Source organism: Lynx canadensis, chromosome A2 (genome assembly GCF_007474595.2).
Source record: "Lynx canadensis isolate LIC74 chromosome A2, mLynCan4.pri.v2, whole genome shotgun sequence".
In the NCBI taxonomy this organism is placed as follows: domain Eukaryota; kingdom Metazoa; phylum Chordata; class Mammalia; order Carnivora; family Felidae; genus Lynx; species Lynx canadensis.
Genome location: NC_044304.2, coordinates 15,331,147 through 15,347,100, shown reverse-complemented (window position 1 = coordinate 15,347,100; position 15,954 = coordinate 15,331,147). Strand labels below are relative to the sequence as shown.

The following is a 15,954-nucleotide window of genomic DNA, read 5'->3' as shown; positions in this document are numbered from 1 at the left end:
AACGCAAAGGCGGCGTAAGAAGAAAATGTTGATACGAGGTGAAAAAAGGGGGAACAAAGGTAAAATGTTTTTAAGCAGAAACAAACGTGCAAAACAAATGTCAACTGTCAATAATGGTCCGTGATTGCTGAAAGCCGCCGGTGGCTGTGGCCGTGGCCGTGGCGATGGGCAGGCTGAGGCCGGGAGACCAGGCCCCTGGCGGGTGCTGTGTGGCAGGGGACCCCAGCACTGCCTTGGGACTCATCCCACACCCTCTTCCCTCACTTCTACTCTGCTGAGGAGGAAACCAGTGAGACATTTGGTGACAGGACGACAGAGGTGCACTCAGTGGGGGTACGGGCTATAGTCCGTTGGGGAGCCGTTTCCCACAGGTATTTGGGACGTTATCTTTGACAGGTTCTCCAGGGGACATTGGTGACAACCTATCAGGAAAGTCCTGTAAATTGGTCACCTTTTTTTTTTTTTTAACGCTTACATATTTTTTGAGAGAAAGAACGTGCGAGCAGGGGAGGGGCAGAGAGCCCGACGCGGGCCTCGAACTCACGAACCACGAGATCATGACTGGAGCTGAAGTTGGATGTTTAACCGACGGAGCCGCCCAGGCGCCCCAACAGCTCAACTTTATTCTCCTTACTTTCGTGTATCTTTTCCTCTTTTCAACCAAGGAAAATACACATTGTTGGACGGATAATGACTTTTCCTGTTTCCTCCTGATCTAAATGGGGCAAAAAGGAGTGGGAAAAATACAAAGCACCCTGGGCTCCTTAGATGTCGCTTTATAGTTTCCGTAAAGCTAGGACGCTGACAAGAACAGCATACTTTATCAATTCCATTGACCCCTTATGAAAAAATACAGGGTCACATGTTCAAGGTGAAGCAGGAGCGTCTTTACGGGAGACCCTGGGGCTGTGACCCAGCAAGCAGCATTCTCAGATCTGAGAATACTGCCAGGGCCAGGCACAAAGCACACACGTGGAAGTTTCAAAAACTGAATGAAGTCTACACTGGTGAAATGACGCCCCTTGGAGCCAGGGTCCACAACGTGAAAGCAAAGTCATCAACGTCACAAACGCTGACAGTGCTTGAGACAGAGACGTGACCTTGATAAACTACTGAGTGCCTCACCTGGGACTCCCAGAGCAAGCAAAGAGCACCAGGTGACGGAGAAAAGCCTGGTGATGTCGACCTGTTGGAGCTTATAGAGGACTTGGGGAGTATCAGTGCAGAGGCAAAGTCACAAAAAAGGAAATGCATTTAACTACAAAAGCAAAAAAACCTCCAGATGGATTACAGACCTCAGTGTAAAAAAGGAAAAGTATCGTAAGAAAACGCGGGGTGCCTGGGTGGCTCAGTTGGTTAAGTGTCCAACTTCGGCTCAAGTCATGATCTCACAGTCCGTGGGTTCGAGCCCTGCGTTGGGCTCTGTGCTGACAGCTCGAAGCCTGGAGCCTGCTTCGGATTCTGTGTCTCCCTCGCTCTGCCTCTCCCCTGCTCTGCCTCTCCCCCGCTTATGTTCTGTCTCTGTCTCTCAAATACAAATAAACATTGAAAAAAAAAATTTTAAAGAACTTTTTAATGCTCTGAATTTTAATGCTGCACTTCTTGGGGATATAATGTAGTTTCAACCGAGCCTCATATGAGGAGGGTTTACCAACTGGTCTAACGGAAGGCAACGAATGCTTTCGTTGAAGAGAGAAAAGGAAAGCCCGGCTGGAAGCCAGAAGATGGCTACAATACATGTAACAAGGCACTGGCATCTAAAACATAAAGAACACCAACCCACCAAGACAACCCAACGGAAAAAATGAGCAGAGGAGAAGCAGCGAAGGTGCAGAGAAGAGAAAATCTGTTAAACTCTAGGCAGTAACTATTTTAAAAGATGTTCAAGCCCACCAGCAATCAGGATATGCAAATTCAAACCATGAGATGCTATCTCATTCCCAGATGGGCTAAAATCACTAAGCCTCACAGTACTGAGTCTTTTTTTTTTTTTTTAATGTTTATTTATTTTTGAAGGAGAGAGAGAGACAGAGCATGAGCAGGGGAGGGACCGAGAGATGGAGAGACACAGAATCCGAAGCAGGCTCCGGGCTCCGAGCTGTCAGCACAGAGCCCGACGCGGGGCTCGAACTCACGGACTGAGAGATCATGACCTGAGTCGGAGTCTGACGCTCAACTGACGGAGCCACCCAGGCGCCCCCTGAGTCTTTTTTTTTTTAATGTTTATTTATTTTGAGAGAGAGCACGCACGTGCATACGAGTGGGGGAGGGGCAGAGAGAGAGAGAGAGAGAGAGAGAGAGAGAGAGACAGACAGAGAGAATCCTAAGCAGGCTCTGCACCGTCAGCGCAGAGCCGGATGCAGGGTTCGAACCCACAAACCACAAGATCATGACCTGAGCGGAGATCAAGAGTCGGACGCTTAACTGACCCAGGCGCCCCCTGACAGTACAGAGTCTTGATGAAGGTGTGGGGACAACAGAAAGCCTTTCACGCTGCTGGTGGGAGTGCCAATTGGCATGAGCCTTTTGGCAAAAATTTGGCAAGAGCCCATATCGCTGAAAATCCACATTACCCGCCACATACTCCTAAGGACGCCCCTTGAGAAGATGTCCCAAGGGACATGTACAGTTGTTCACTACAGCACTGCAGTGAAAACCTAGACAGCCAGCAGCATCCATCCACGTCCCCGTCCACCCGTATAGAAAAACTGATAAAACACATTGAGGAAGAGGGGCACGTGGGTGGCTCGGTCGGTTAAGCGTCTGACTTCGGCTCAGGTCATGATCTCGCGGTTCATGGGTTCAAGCCCCACGTCAGGGTCTGTGCTGACAGCTCGGAGCCCGGAGCCTGCTTCGGATTCTGTGTCTCCCTCTCTCTCTGCCGGTGACCCGCTCTGTCATCCTCTCTCTCAAAAATAAGTAAATATTAAAAAAAAACCAACACTGTGGAAGTTATAGTCAATGGATGCAACGCTACACGGCAGTCAAAATGAATGAACTAGATTTGTATACGTCACTATGCATCGAACTAAACACACCGCTGTGCAAATGAGGCAGATTGCTCAACGACGCATTAACATGATATACATACAAGTTAAAGCATGAACACACATTTGCACCCACAAACTAGTACTGTGGACCCTTTATGATATTGATAGGTGTGATAACAGAAGACAAACTGGAACCGGAAGGATCCACACGCTCCATTCTTGACAGCAGCTGCCCTGGGGGAGGGGGAAATGGAATACAGGAAGGGGAGTCAGGACGATTCCAATTCATCTGTAACATCCTACTTCCTTTATAAGAAATAAGCCAAAACGACAACACAGAAATGTCTGTGCATTCTGGATGGTAGGTAAATATAAGTTATTTCCTACTGTAGTTTTGAAACTGTATACAAACACACACACACACACACACACACACACACACACACACACCCCTTCTTTAGGTGAAATACTATAAACCAAAAGGCAAATGACAAACCAGAGAAAACGTCTGCATAGTCGGACACAAAACAACTCACTCCATGGGGCCCCTGGGTGGCTCAGTCGGTTGAGCGTCTGACTTCGGCTCAGGTCATGACCTCTTGGTCCATGAGTTCAAGCCCTGCATCAGGCTCTGTGCGGACAGCTCAGAATCTGGAGCCTGTTTCGGATTCTGTGTCTCCCTTTCTCTCTGCCCCTCCCCTGCCCATGCTCTGTTTCTCTCTCTCTCTCAAAAATAAACGTTAAAAAAATTTTTTTAAAGAAAAAAAGAATATACAATGCTTTGTCTGTCAGACTGGCAAAGGTTAAAAATACCGCGCAATGGGACATACGCTAGAAGGCCACAATGCAAGTCTCTGGTTCTCCAAACCTTTTCTCCTGTCCTTCCCTCAAGCTAGTTACCCTCACTTCTAGAAGGTTCTAGAACCTTCACAAGTGTTTCCTGACTCTGCGAAACTAGGGTAATAAGAATGAGCACTTACAGCTAAGTGATTTCAGGGTTCACTAACAGAACCCCCTTTACAGCCATGGAAGTTCATTTTAATCATTTTACTTACTTATAACTTTCCCCTCTATGGGAACATTCTAGAGAATTCAAAGTTTTACAAAGGAAAATGATAACCAACTAGAGCATCCCCTCTCCACTCTTTGTCCCCACTACGCACCTGGGTGAGAGCCTCCAGTCCCTCCCTGGCAACCAAGGCGACAAGGACACAAAGAGACCACCACAAAGGAAGACGATGCCCACACTGTCTGACCACAAGTAAAGTCCAAGTCCAGCCCGGTAAGCGGGGCTCCCTTGTTTTGCTGCCCCTGGGTTCTGAGAGGAAAAGAGCCGAAGCTGCAGGTTCCAACGCGGCCACTGAAGACAGCAGTGGGCCATCTGGAAACAGCACAGGACTTCCTAGACAGAGATGAGGCCTCTGGTCCAATGCTGAGAACACTGAGCTCTGATTCCAGGAACAGGGTCCAGGAAGTTCTAAGGAGCCTGAGCTGGGAATTAACTTTTTTGTGTGTTAATAGAGGGCATGTTACCTCTGTTCCAAAATCATAGAGGAAGATTATTAAACACGCCAGAGCACTGAGTGCTCTAGTGGTCTAAGAAACGCAAATCAAACAAGAGCTTTTTCACTTATAACATCAACAAAGATTTTTTCAGATGACCGCAGTCGTTTATGACTGCTGTCCCTGCGTATTTCTGTAAGCTACTTAATGAGCATGTAAAATGATAAACTGCCCCCCCGGGGGAGGCAACTCTAAAATGTTTCTCTCTGACTCACTGTGGCTGTCTGGGACTTCGCTTCAGGAAAGGATCAGAAATGTGGATAAATATTTACGTAGGTCCAAATTGGAAACCTGAGGAGAAATGATTATATAAAACAGTACCTCTAAATGATGCAATATTATGTCTCATTTAAAATACCGTTCAATGGGGCGCCTGGGTGGCTCAGTTGGTTGAGCAGCCGACTTCAGCTCAGGTCATGATCTCGGGGTCCATGCGTTCGAGCCCCGCGTCGGGCTCTGTGCTGACAGCTCAGAGCCTGGAGCCTGTTTCAGATTCTGTGTCTCCCTCTCTCTGACCCTCCCCCGTTCATGCTCTGTCTCTCCCTGTCTCAAAAATAAATAAACGTTAAAAAAAAATTAAAAAAAATAAAATAAAATACGGTTCAAATAACTGCTATAGTGATGCTGCAAATGCTTTCACTATACAAGGTTACTCAAAATACCAGACAGAGACAGCACAAGCAGGGGAGGGGCAGAGAGACAGAGAATCCCAAGCAGGCTCTGTGCTGCCAGCACGGGGCCAGATGTGGGGTTCAAACCCACAAACTGTGGGATCATGACCTGAGCCGAAACCAAGAGTTGGTGGTTCAGTGGACTGAGCCACCCAGGCGCCCCTGCGTGTGCTTTCAAGAGGATAATTATTTAAAACTGTCTAGCAAATACAGCACTGGTATGTTGCATTAAGGGGAATTTCTCTTACTGCTTTAGACATTTCAACATTTGAAAAGTTTTTTCTAGTATCAGGGATACCAGTAGATGGTATCAGAATTTCACTGTTTGCTTTTATACGCTCTTATAGCACGTTTCTCTGGAATTCTGTATTCAGGAATTTGAAAAACAATACTGTAATTGTTGAAAGAAACCCCTGAAGTAATAACATGAAAAGTAAGAAAGCAAGATCTAAAAACTGTGTCTTTCAACTACGTAAAGAAGAAATTCAAAGAAAAAAAAAAAAAAAAGACTGGAAAAAAAAAATCTGCCCAAGACCAATAGTGCCTCTGGTGGACATACAGGGTAACTGCATGGTTGCGGGGAGGAGGAAGGTATTTGCTAATTGTTTGCTTCTTTAGACTCTCCTGTGCTTCCCCAAACTTTTAAGAATGAGCAGGTAGGACTCTAACCATCCTTTACAAAACTGCCCAGCTGGCTAGACAAATACTGTGGCTGCCAATCCCCAGAGCTGAGAAGTCCTGTGTCCAGAACCCAGGGGCCAAAGGAAGGGCTTAAAGGCTACATCTGCTTTTCCTTTATTCCAAAATAATAGTAGTAGTAGTAAAAGTAATAATAATAATAATAATAATAATAATAATAATAATAATAAAATAAAATATATATTATAATATAATACATTATAATATATACTTATATATAATATATTATATTGTATTGTTAATATGTAATATATTATATTATTAATATACAATAACATTAATATATATCAATTATATGTTAACATATATTATATAATATATTATTAATATAATAATAATTATATATCAATTATGTTATTAATATATAATTTATATTATTATTATCGAGGGGGCACCTGGGTGGCTCAGTCGGTTAAGCGTCCAAGCGTCTGACTCTTGATTTCTTCTCTGGTCATGGTCTCACGGTTTGGGAGAGCTTGAGCCCCACGTCGGGCTCTGTGCTGACAGCACAGAGCCTGCTTGGGATTCTCTCTCTCTCTCTTTCTCTCTCTCTCAAAATCAACTTTAAAAAAAAAATCTTAAAATAACTGAGGGCTCCCCACAGGAAAACGGTGGGCGTGCTCTGAAGGACTCAAACTCCACTTTTTAGCTCAGTCTTAAAAGACCATCTAAGTTCAGAAACTGGGTCCCACACCACATTTGGTAGTATTTTATCAGTAGGAGAAAACACAAACAAACCTAACATCTGTTGATTGCCTTCTGGGTTTCAAGTACCGTATTTAGAACTTCTCTATATTAACAAGTTTAAGAAACGTTAACATTGCCACATGTCACGGCATCGTCACCCCCCTTTCTGCCCTTGTCCTACCATGTGCCTTCTATGGAGAAGTGCACGACCGCCCCCTGCAGGCTGCAGCAAGCATGGAAGGCATTCGCGCAGAATGAGGCAAAAATAACACTCCCGCGTCAGTATCATGGAGCTGGGCACATACACAGGAATTAATTATCCTTGGGAATCGCTGGAAATGACACCCCAGGACCACTCCGAACTTTCTGGGTTTCCTTTTCTTTTTAACGCTTATTAATTTATTTTGAGAGAGAGAGAGAGAGAGAGAGCGCGCGCGCGCGCACAAGCAGGGGAGGGGCAGAGAGAGAGGAGGAGAGAGAATCCCAAGCAAGCTCCAAGCTAACAGCACGGAGCCCGATGTGGGGCTTGAACTCACGAACTGTGAGATCATGACCTGAGCCGAAACCAAGAGTCGGACGCTTAACTGACTACGCCACCCAGGCGCCCCTCCTTTTCTCTTCATAAAAATGTGATACAGGACCACCTGGGTGGCGTAGTCAGTTAAGCGTCCAACTTCAGTTCAGGCCATGATCTCACGGTTCATGAGTTCAAGCCCCGGGTTGGGCTCTGTGCTGACAGCTCAGAGCCTGGAGCCTGCTTCGGATTCTGTGTCTCCCTCTCTCTCTGCCCTTCCCCCACTCATGTTCTCTCTGTCTCTCTGTCTCTGTCTCTCTCTCTGTCTCAAAAATAAGCATTAAAAAAAACCCTTATATTAAAGCACTTTCTATGTACTGGGCACTTTACATTGTATCTCACTTCAATGGCTTGACAATTCTATAAAAGTCCCTTGTGACGGCCCTCACGAGGCTGTAATGTGTTTGGTGACTGGCTCCCATCTTCCAGTGCAGGCACAACGAGGGGAAGGTGGGGCCAGGCAGGGAAAGTATTCTTGAGGCTGATTCACTCCAGATCTGGCCAATGACACAGACACCAACTAACCTGAGAATTCCTGGAATCCCTCACCGTCCTCAAAATTCCATTGAGGTGCCGGATCCGGAACCCACGGACGTACACGCTGGGAGCAGCCAACCACCACTAGGTGGCACCAAACCACAGCCAGCACCAGCACAGGTGGGACCGCACAGCGCACGGACTCCAGGCTGGTGCTCGTGGAGGCAGCCAGCTGGCTCGGGTCGTCGTCGCGCACTCATCTGCAACAACGTGACCTGTACTTGAGGCAGTTTAGTGCCACCTACCCTGTTCATGCAACAGCCAAGTCAGTCAGGCAAACACCTACTGTGGCTACAAGGAGGTAGGAGAGATGGGACTTGAACGCGGCTCTCTGGAGCGAAGTCAGCAAGCACACTTCCCACCACACTAGGCCCTCTTTGTCCCCAAAGGAGTATCTCTCGGGGCGCCTGGGTGAGTCTTGATTTAGGCTCAGGTCATGATCTTACGGTTCGTGAGTTCGAGCCCCACAACGAGTGCCGTGGTCACACCGCAGAGCCTGCCTGGGATCCTCCTTCTCCCGCTCTCTGCCCCTCCCCTATGTGCACGCTCTCTCTCTCTCTCAAAAATAAGTAAATGTTTAAAAAAAATTTAAAAAGTGGGGCACCTGCGTGGCTCAGATCATGATCTCATAGTTTGTGGGTTCAAGCCCCGCGTCGGGCTCCGTGCTGATAGGTCAGAGCCTGGAACCTGCTTTGGATTCTGTGTTTCCCTCGCTGTCTGCCCCCCCCACCCCCAGCCCCACTCATTCTCTCTCTCTCTCTCTCAAAAATAAATGAATTTTTTTTTAATTAAATCAATCAAACAAACAAACCCAAAGGAGTATCTGTCAACTAGGCAGGGGAAAGGCGGATCTCCTGGCCTTCCCGACCAAACCTCCTCCTCACTCCACTGCCCTCCATGGGGATGAGCTCCGCGGTCCTCACTCACTTCCTACAGCGGCACCCGCCTAGAGGCGCGACACCAGGGAGCCGGCCGTGGCTGTGTCAGTGCTCATACAGAGGACAAAATGGAAGGGTCGAGGGGCTTAGTTCCATGCCTCAGAACCACCTGCCGAGCCCCATCCCCGGAGACTCTGACGTAGCAGGTCTGGGAGGGGCCTGAGAACGTGCCCCTTCCCACGTGACACTGCAGGCGCTGGTCCGCGGACCACACTTTGAGAACCGCTCCGATAGGGGCTGCCCCGGGCTGCTCTCTGAACCAGCATTCCCGTTTAACGTGATTCCTCCTGGTCAAACACCTAGTCACGTGCACACCAAAACCATACCAAATAAACAGTTTTCCCAGAGCTCTGGAAGAGTCATAGTTGCTATTTATTTTTCCATCACAACAACAGTTTACAAAATATTGACAAATAAGTGTACAAACTCGTCAAAAAGCCACCTCCTACGGACAGCAAGTGGCTATTTTATATTTGCCTTCAGGGCCCCCTTCAGCTGAAAAGAGAAAAATGTGGATGAAGCCAGCGTAGCTGTGACAACAGTTACAGGTGTCGCAAAGAGAGGGCGGCCGTCTGACCTGACAAATAAAACCTAACGTTCTCCTTTCCTTCTAGAAATAGAAACGGCTTGTCTACTCTGGAAAAGTAATTGGCCTTTGGCTGGAAGACTTCATCACAAATTTCAGTGTCCAGAATACCTTCCCGAAGAAAAGTAAAAATGCAAGGTTTTCCGGACAATGAGAGGAGTTCCCTGCAGAAAGGAAGTACACATTAGCAACTGTTTAGATTCCGTTTTTATTGTAAAAATTAGCAACTGTTTAGATTTTATTTTTATTGTGCTATCCCAAGACGGTCACTTCTACCAGCTTGGTCGCCTTGGTCCCCAGCCCTAGGTAGCCATTCCTATGTAAATCTAAGTGAATTAAAAATAAAATAACACTTAACATTCAGTTCAAGGACTTGAACGAGAACATTTCAAGTAGCCAGTGGCCACTCGTGACCAGGGCAGCTAGGGAACATTTTTGCTTTATCACACAAAATTCTCCCCGATCTGCCTCTTCAAACAGCTTCGTCCAGAACAGGTTAACCCTTAATGAACTCCTAATACCAACCAAGTGAAAAGCCAGTCAAATTGGTTCAGTGCAAATGAACCGATCAACCTGGATTTCCTAGGCTCGCGCAGCCTCAGGGGGCGAGGAACCGGGCAGAAGGTGGAAAACAGAAAAGCACACGGGGGAGGGTCCTTGACTTTGCCACTTTCCCAGAAACCAGAGGTTGGCCGGTCACCTGACCCTGGGGGTTCCTTGGTAGAGGGTGCTGTGGAGAGGGAGAAAGCAGGGGGTTCGCAGTAGGGAGCCCAATGCGGTGCTTGCTCATACTAAGTGTTTAGCGGAAGTTACTGTTGCCAGGATCCCATCAAGACCTTCAGTTTCCTCACCAGAAACCTACATGAGCTAAAAATCTCATCCGCCCCCATCTCTCTCTGCCCAAACCCTCCGGGTCGCCCCTTCTTTCTCAGTTTACCTGCGGTAAAGGGCCAGGTTTTTGTTTTGTTTTTCATTTCTATCTGTCAGACTTCTTTTCTTGGAAAATACAACAGTGTGGGAAAATGAAACACCAAAACCAAGCTCCAATCTACTCCGTCAAATTGTTGCAAACGTTTCTAAATGGTCACAATTTCTGCGCTCCTCGCCTTACTGACCACACTGTCGGAGACCACGCTACGAGTAGACCCGCTCCACAACCCAATTCTCTTCTCACTGGCTGCTCCCAAGTCTTTTTTTTCTTTTCCTTACAGTTTTACAAACCCATCTCTCTTTTGTTTTCCATTCCTACTACTCCAGACAATGATCATCTGGATCAGAGAACGCTGTACGGAGACAAAATCCTGGAGACCTGCAGAGGGTCTCCTTTGAGTATTCAGCAGGTCTTAGATCAGCACATGCCTGTGAAGAAACTAACCAAGCCTGGGGGAGAAAGCCACCCACAAGGGCCGAAAACAGTGCCTATTCCCACCAGCCAGAGTGGGAAAACTCGTAATCCGTGAGTACTGGGTATTGAGTGAAATGCTCAAGAAGGTTTTGCCCTGGAGCCCTCTGCTCCAGAAACATCGTTGTCTCCAAATAACTTACCTGCATCCCTGAAAAGCTCAAGAAGATTCAAAGGAATACAAAAATACCCAGGACTCAACAAGGTGAAATTCACAATGTCTGGCATCCAGTCAAAGATTACCGGGCACAGAGAAAGGCAAGACAGACAACCCATAATTAAGAAAACAGTCAATCTACGGAAATCAAGGCAGATCAGACACAAATCTTAGTGTCACTAGAAAAAGAGACACAAGTTATTGTTACCGTATTTCATATGTCCAAAAAGTTAAATAGCGACATGGAAAATCTTTAAAAATGCCCAAATTGAGCGGCCAAAGATGAAAACTAAAGTATCGGAGATGAAAAACACTCTGGATGGGATTAGGACACTGCACACTACAAGGGAAAAGATACGTGGATCTAAAGGCTTAATAATAATAAAAACTGGCTGCTCAATGGCCAAAATGAAACATTCGTTTGAGAATGAAACATTCTTCCTCAAAATGTAAAAGAATTTTAAGAATAAGAAGAACATGGGGCGCCTGGGTGGCTCAGTCGGTTAAGCAGCCGACTTCAGCTCAGGTCATGATCTCGCGGTCCGTTAGTTCGAGCCCCGTGTCGGGCTCTGTGCTGACAGCTCAGAGCCTGGAGCCTGTTTCAGGTTCTGTGTCTCCCTCTCTCTGGTCCTCCCCCATTCATGCTCTGTCTCTCTCTGTCTCAAAAATAAATAAACGTTAAAAAAAAAAAAAAAAGAGAGAGAGAAGAATAAGAAGAACATAAGGGAGTTGTGAGACAACCTTAATTAAGATTTAATTTACAGGCCAATTTATTAAATTTAACAAAGAGTCGTCAAAAGGGGTAACATAGTCCCTGAAGGAGAGGAGAGGGCAGGGGGAAGGCGCGGCAGAAAAACGTGAAGAAGCAGCAACCAGAAATGTTCCAGATTTGGCAAAGACTATAAACTCACACATCCAAAAAGCTCAACAAACCCCAAGCATGGGAAACATACAAAAGACACCAAGAGACATCATGATCAAATTTCTCAAGATCAATGACAGAAAACTTAAAAGCAGACAGACAAAGAAGACATGTTACCTATGGAGAAACAGAGATAAAGTGGATATCGGATTTCTGATTAAAACAATGAAACAATATCTTTATTTTATTTTTTTTAAATGTTTATTTACCTTTGAGAGAGAGAGTGTGAGCGGGGGGGGAGCAGAGAGAGAGGGAGACACAGAATCTGAAGTAGGCTCCGGGCTCCGAGCTGTCAGCACAGAGCCTGATGTGAGGCTCAAACTCATGAACCATGAGATCATGACCTGAGCCGAAGTCGGCCGCTTAACCAACTGAGCACCTAGGTGCCTCATGGAACGATATCTTTAGAAATTAAAAAAAAAATTTTTTTAACGTTTATTTATTTTTGAGAGAGAGAGAGAGACAGAGCATGAGCAGGGGAGGGGCAGAAAGAGAGGGAGACACAGAACTCGAAGCAGGCTCCAGGCTCCGAGCTGCCATCACAGAGCCCGACGCGGGGCTCGAACTCACGGACCGTGAGATTATGACCTGAGCCGAAGTCGGCTGCCTAACCGACTGAGCCACCCAGGCGCCCCTGGAACAATATCTTTAAAGAAGTAGAAGAAAAAATTATCAACCTAGAATTCTCTAGCCCCAGAAAAAATGTTCTTGAAACTCAAAAATGAAATAAAGATGAATTCAGACATACAAAAGCTGAAAGGATTCATTACCAGCAGATCTGCACTATTAAAAAAAAAAAAAAAAAAGTTGAAGGCCTTTAAGCAGAAGGAAAATGGTACCAGATGAAAATCTGGATCTAAACAAGAAATGAAAACGACCAGAAATAGCAACAACTGCATGGATAAATGAGATTTTTTTCTTATTAGTTAAATCTCTTTCAAAGATAATTGACTAGAGCAATGGAAAAAAAACAATTGAGGGACCAGAAACTAACCCTTACTTTTAGGGTCAATTCATTTTGGACACATTTGCCAAGACAATCCAATGGAGAAAGAGTAGTCTTTTCTTTTTCTTTGTTTTTTCATGTTTATTTATTTTGAGAGAGAGAGTGCGAGGGTGGGCACACAAGTGGGGAGGGGCAGAGAGACAGAGGAGATAAAGAACCCCACGCAGGCTGTGCACTGATCTCATGGAACTGTGAGATCATGACGTAAGCTGAAACCAAGAATCAGATGCTTAACCGACTGAGTCACCCTGATGTCCCAATAGTGGTCTCTTCAACACACAATGCTGGGAACACTTCATATCCATGTGCAAAAGAATGAAGTGGAACCCCTACCTCAAACCATATAAAAACCAACTCAAAATAGATTAAAGACTTCAACTTAAGAGCTAAGACTATAACATTCAGAAGAAAATATGGGCATGAGTCTTCATGACCTTGGGTTGGGCACTGTTTTCTTATACAAAGCACCAAAAGCACAAGAAACAAAAGAAAAAAAATAGATAAATTAGACTGCATCAAAATTTAAAACTTTTGTGCTGCAAATAAGAACATCAAGAAAGGGAAATGACAGTGCATAGAAGGAGAGAAAATATTTACAAATCATATACTAGAGACTCATATGCAACACATATAAAATCTGTCAAAACTCAAAAATAAAGAGATTAAAAACCCAATGAAAAAATGGGTAAAGGATCTGAACAGACATTTCTCCAAATAAGACATGCAAATCAGTCCATGAAAAGATGCTCAACATCAGGGCACCTGAGTGGCTCAGTTGAGCGTCTGACTTGGGCTCAGGTCATGATCTCACGGTTTGTGAGTTCGAGCCCCGCACCAGCTCGCTGCTGTCAGCACAGAGCCTGCTTCAGATCCTCTGTCCCCCCCCCCCCTCTGCCCCTCCTCTACCTGCACTCTCCCAAAACATAAATGTTTTAAAGAAAGGTACTCAACATCATTAGGCAGGGAAACGCAAACCAAACCGCACTGAGATTCAACTTCACATTAGGATGGTTAAGAATCAAAGGGTCAGGGGCGCCTGGGTGGCGCAGTCGGTTAAGCGTCCGACTTCAGCCAGGTCACGATCTCGCGGTCCGGGAGTTCGAGCCCCGCGTCGGGCTCTGGGCTGATGGCTCGGAGCCTGGAGCCTGTTTCCGATTCTGTGTCTCCCTCTCTCTCTGCCCCTCCCCTGTTCATGCTCTGTCTCTCTCTGTCCCAAAAATAAATAAATGTTGAAAAAAAAAATTTAAAAAAAAAGAATCAAAGGGTCAGATAATCACAAGTGTTGGCAAGGATGTGGGGATACCGAAATCCTCACACACTGCTGGTAGGAATGCAAAATGCTGCAGCCACTTTGCGAAACAATTCCTCAAAAAATTAAACACAGGAGGACAGCACCTTGGAGAGCGGCATTCACCAAGGTGGGGCTGAAAGGTGAGGGTGACGGGCACCAGGAAGGGCGGGCGTGTTCCGTGGGGCCAGGAGGCTCTGCGGGATGGCGGGTGGAGGGGGCAGCGGCGAGACGGAAGACAGGCAAGGAGTCGGAGCTGGCTTAAGGAATGGGTTCAATGCTAAGCGAAGGAACTGGACTGTGCTGTTAAGGCAGGAAGTGGCGGAGGCCTCCGAGCCGGGGACTGGTCCCCACAAAGCTGTGCTCAAAGGCCGGCTGTGTGGACGGAGATGGCAGGCCAGCGAACAGGACCCAAGACAGTCGGGAGGGATCAGCAGGGATCCACATAAGAACCAGAAGGGTCTTCCCCAAATGGGGCCTCCCGGGACCCTGCTGGCATCGTTCAACCCAACAACGGTGGCTGTGCTGCTCTGCTTGGGCACAGCTGTCCCCACTGCCCTGATCACAGGGAAGCCTGCACTCTCTGCTCCAGCACCGCACCTGCCGGATTCCCAGGCCGGTCGGTGCCCTGGAGGTGCATCCGGTCCTTGAAAACCGGGCCACGGGATCGCCACCCAGCCTTGGTGCCTTCTCGGAACAGAGTCTGGCAGCCACGTGGTGAGGGTTCTCCTCCCCTTTAAACTCAACGGGCAGGAAGGCTGTGCTGATTTTGACTCATCAAAGGCAACAGGATCTTATGCAGCACGCAGAACAATGAGGAAGAAGGCATAGGATGTATATACTTCTAAATGGAAAAAGCGGGGCAGCAGAGTGAACACAGGGAGACAGCAACGAGCTCGGGCACAGCTCTGCGGGCACGGCAGACGTGTTTTGGTCTTGTTTCGGTATTTGGCGATAGGTAACTTTCTTCTCCCGTGTGTATTTTCTTTTTCCGTGTGACTATGTTACCTTTGCGATGTATAAAGTACGAAACATAATAAGCTTCACTGACCATCTCATATCCATAAGGGAGTTAATAAGGTTTAGGAATGAGAGACTTTACCTGCACTGTGCGATATGGTAGCCACTGGCCACATGTGGCTATTTACATTTAAAACTTCAATTAAAACAAAATATGATGTAGGGGCGCCTGGGTGGCTCAGTGGGTTAAAGCGTCCGACTTCAGCTCAGGTCATGATCTCAGGCTCCGGGAGTTCAAGCCCCGCGCTGGTGAAGCCTGCTTCAGATTCTGTGTCTCCCTCTCTCTCTGCCCCTCCCCGCCCCTTGCATCGGCCTCTCCCTCTCTCTCAAAAATAAATAAACATTAAAAATTTTTCTCAAGAGAAAACAAAATAAAATACGATATTCGATTCCTCAGTCACACTGGCCACATTTCAAGTGCTCAAAAGTCACGTGTGGCCATTGGCTGCCACAGTGGATGCTTCGAATCTAGAGTTCAGGAGATAGGGAGCTACAGGCCAAAGGAAGGTAAAGGGGGGTGGCTGGTGAGGCAAACACAGACACATTCCCAGGTGACTGTGGCAGATCCCCCGGGATGTCCATCATGCACATGCACACAGGCCTCGGAAGCAGGATCCGTGCAGGTGCAGTCAAGGGTCTGCATCGTACAGGAGCACAGAAGCCCCATGGACTCCATGATGAAGGCTGTGGGTGCAAAGAAATCGTCAGTGAGGGGACACAAAGGAGGGAGAAAGTAGGGAGGGAAGGGAAGACAATGCAGAGGAAATACGAAAGGGTCCTTATTAGCCAGGGGTCTGCAGAGGCATGGAACCTGGAGGGTATATGCATATGTGTGTGCATGCATGTGTATGCACGTGCCCATGTGTATATGTACAGACAGAAACAGAGAGATTTATTAAAAGGAATTGGTTCAG

The 15,954-nt window shown here is 46.7% G+C and overlaps 1 protein-coding gene across 3 annotated transcripts in view; it reads right to left on the bottom strand.

The window, feature by feature from the left end:
* The window catches only part of LIMD1 (LIM domains containing 1), a 69,594-nt gene that overhangs the window by 14,214 nt on the left and 39,426 nt on the right, over nucleotides 1–15,954 (bottom strand). The window lies entirely within an intron of this gene.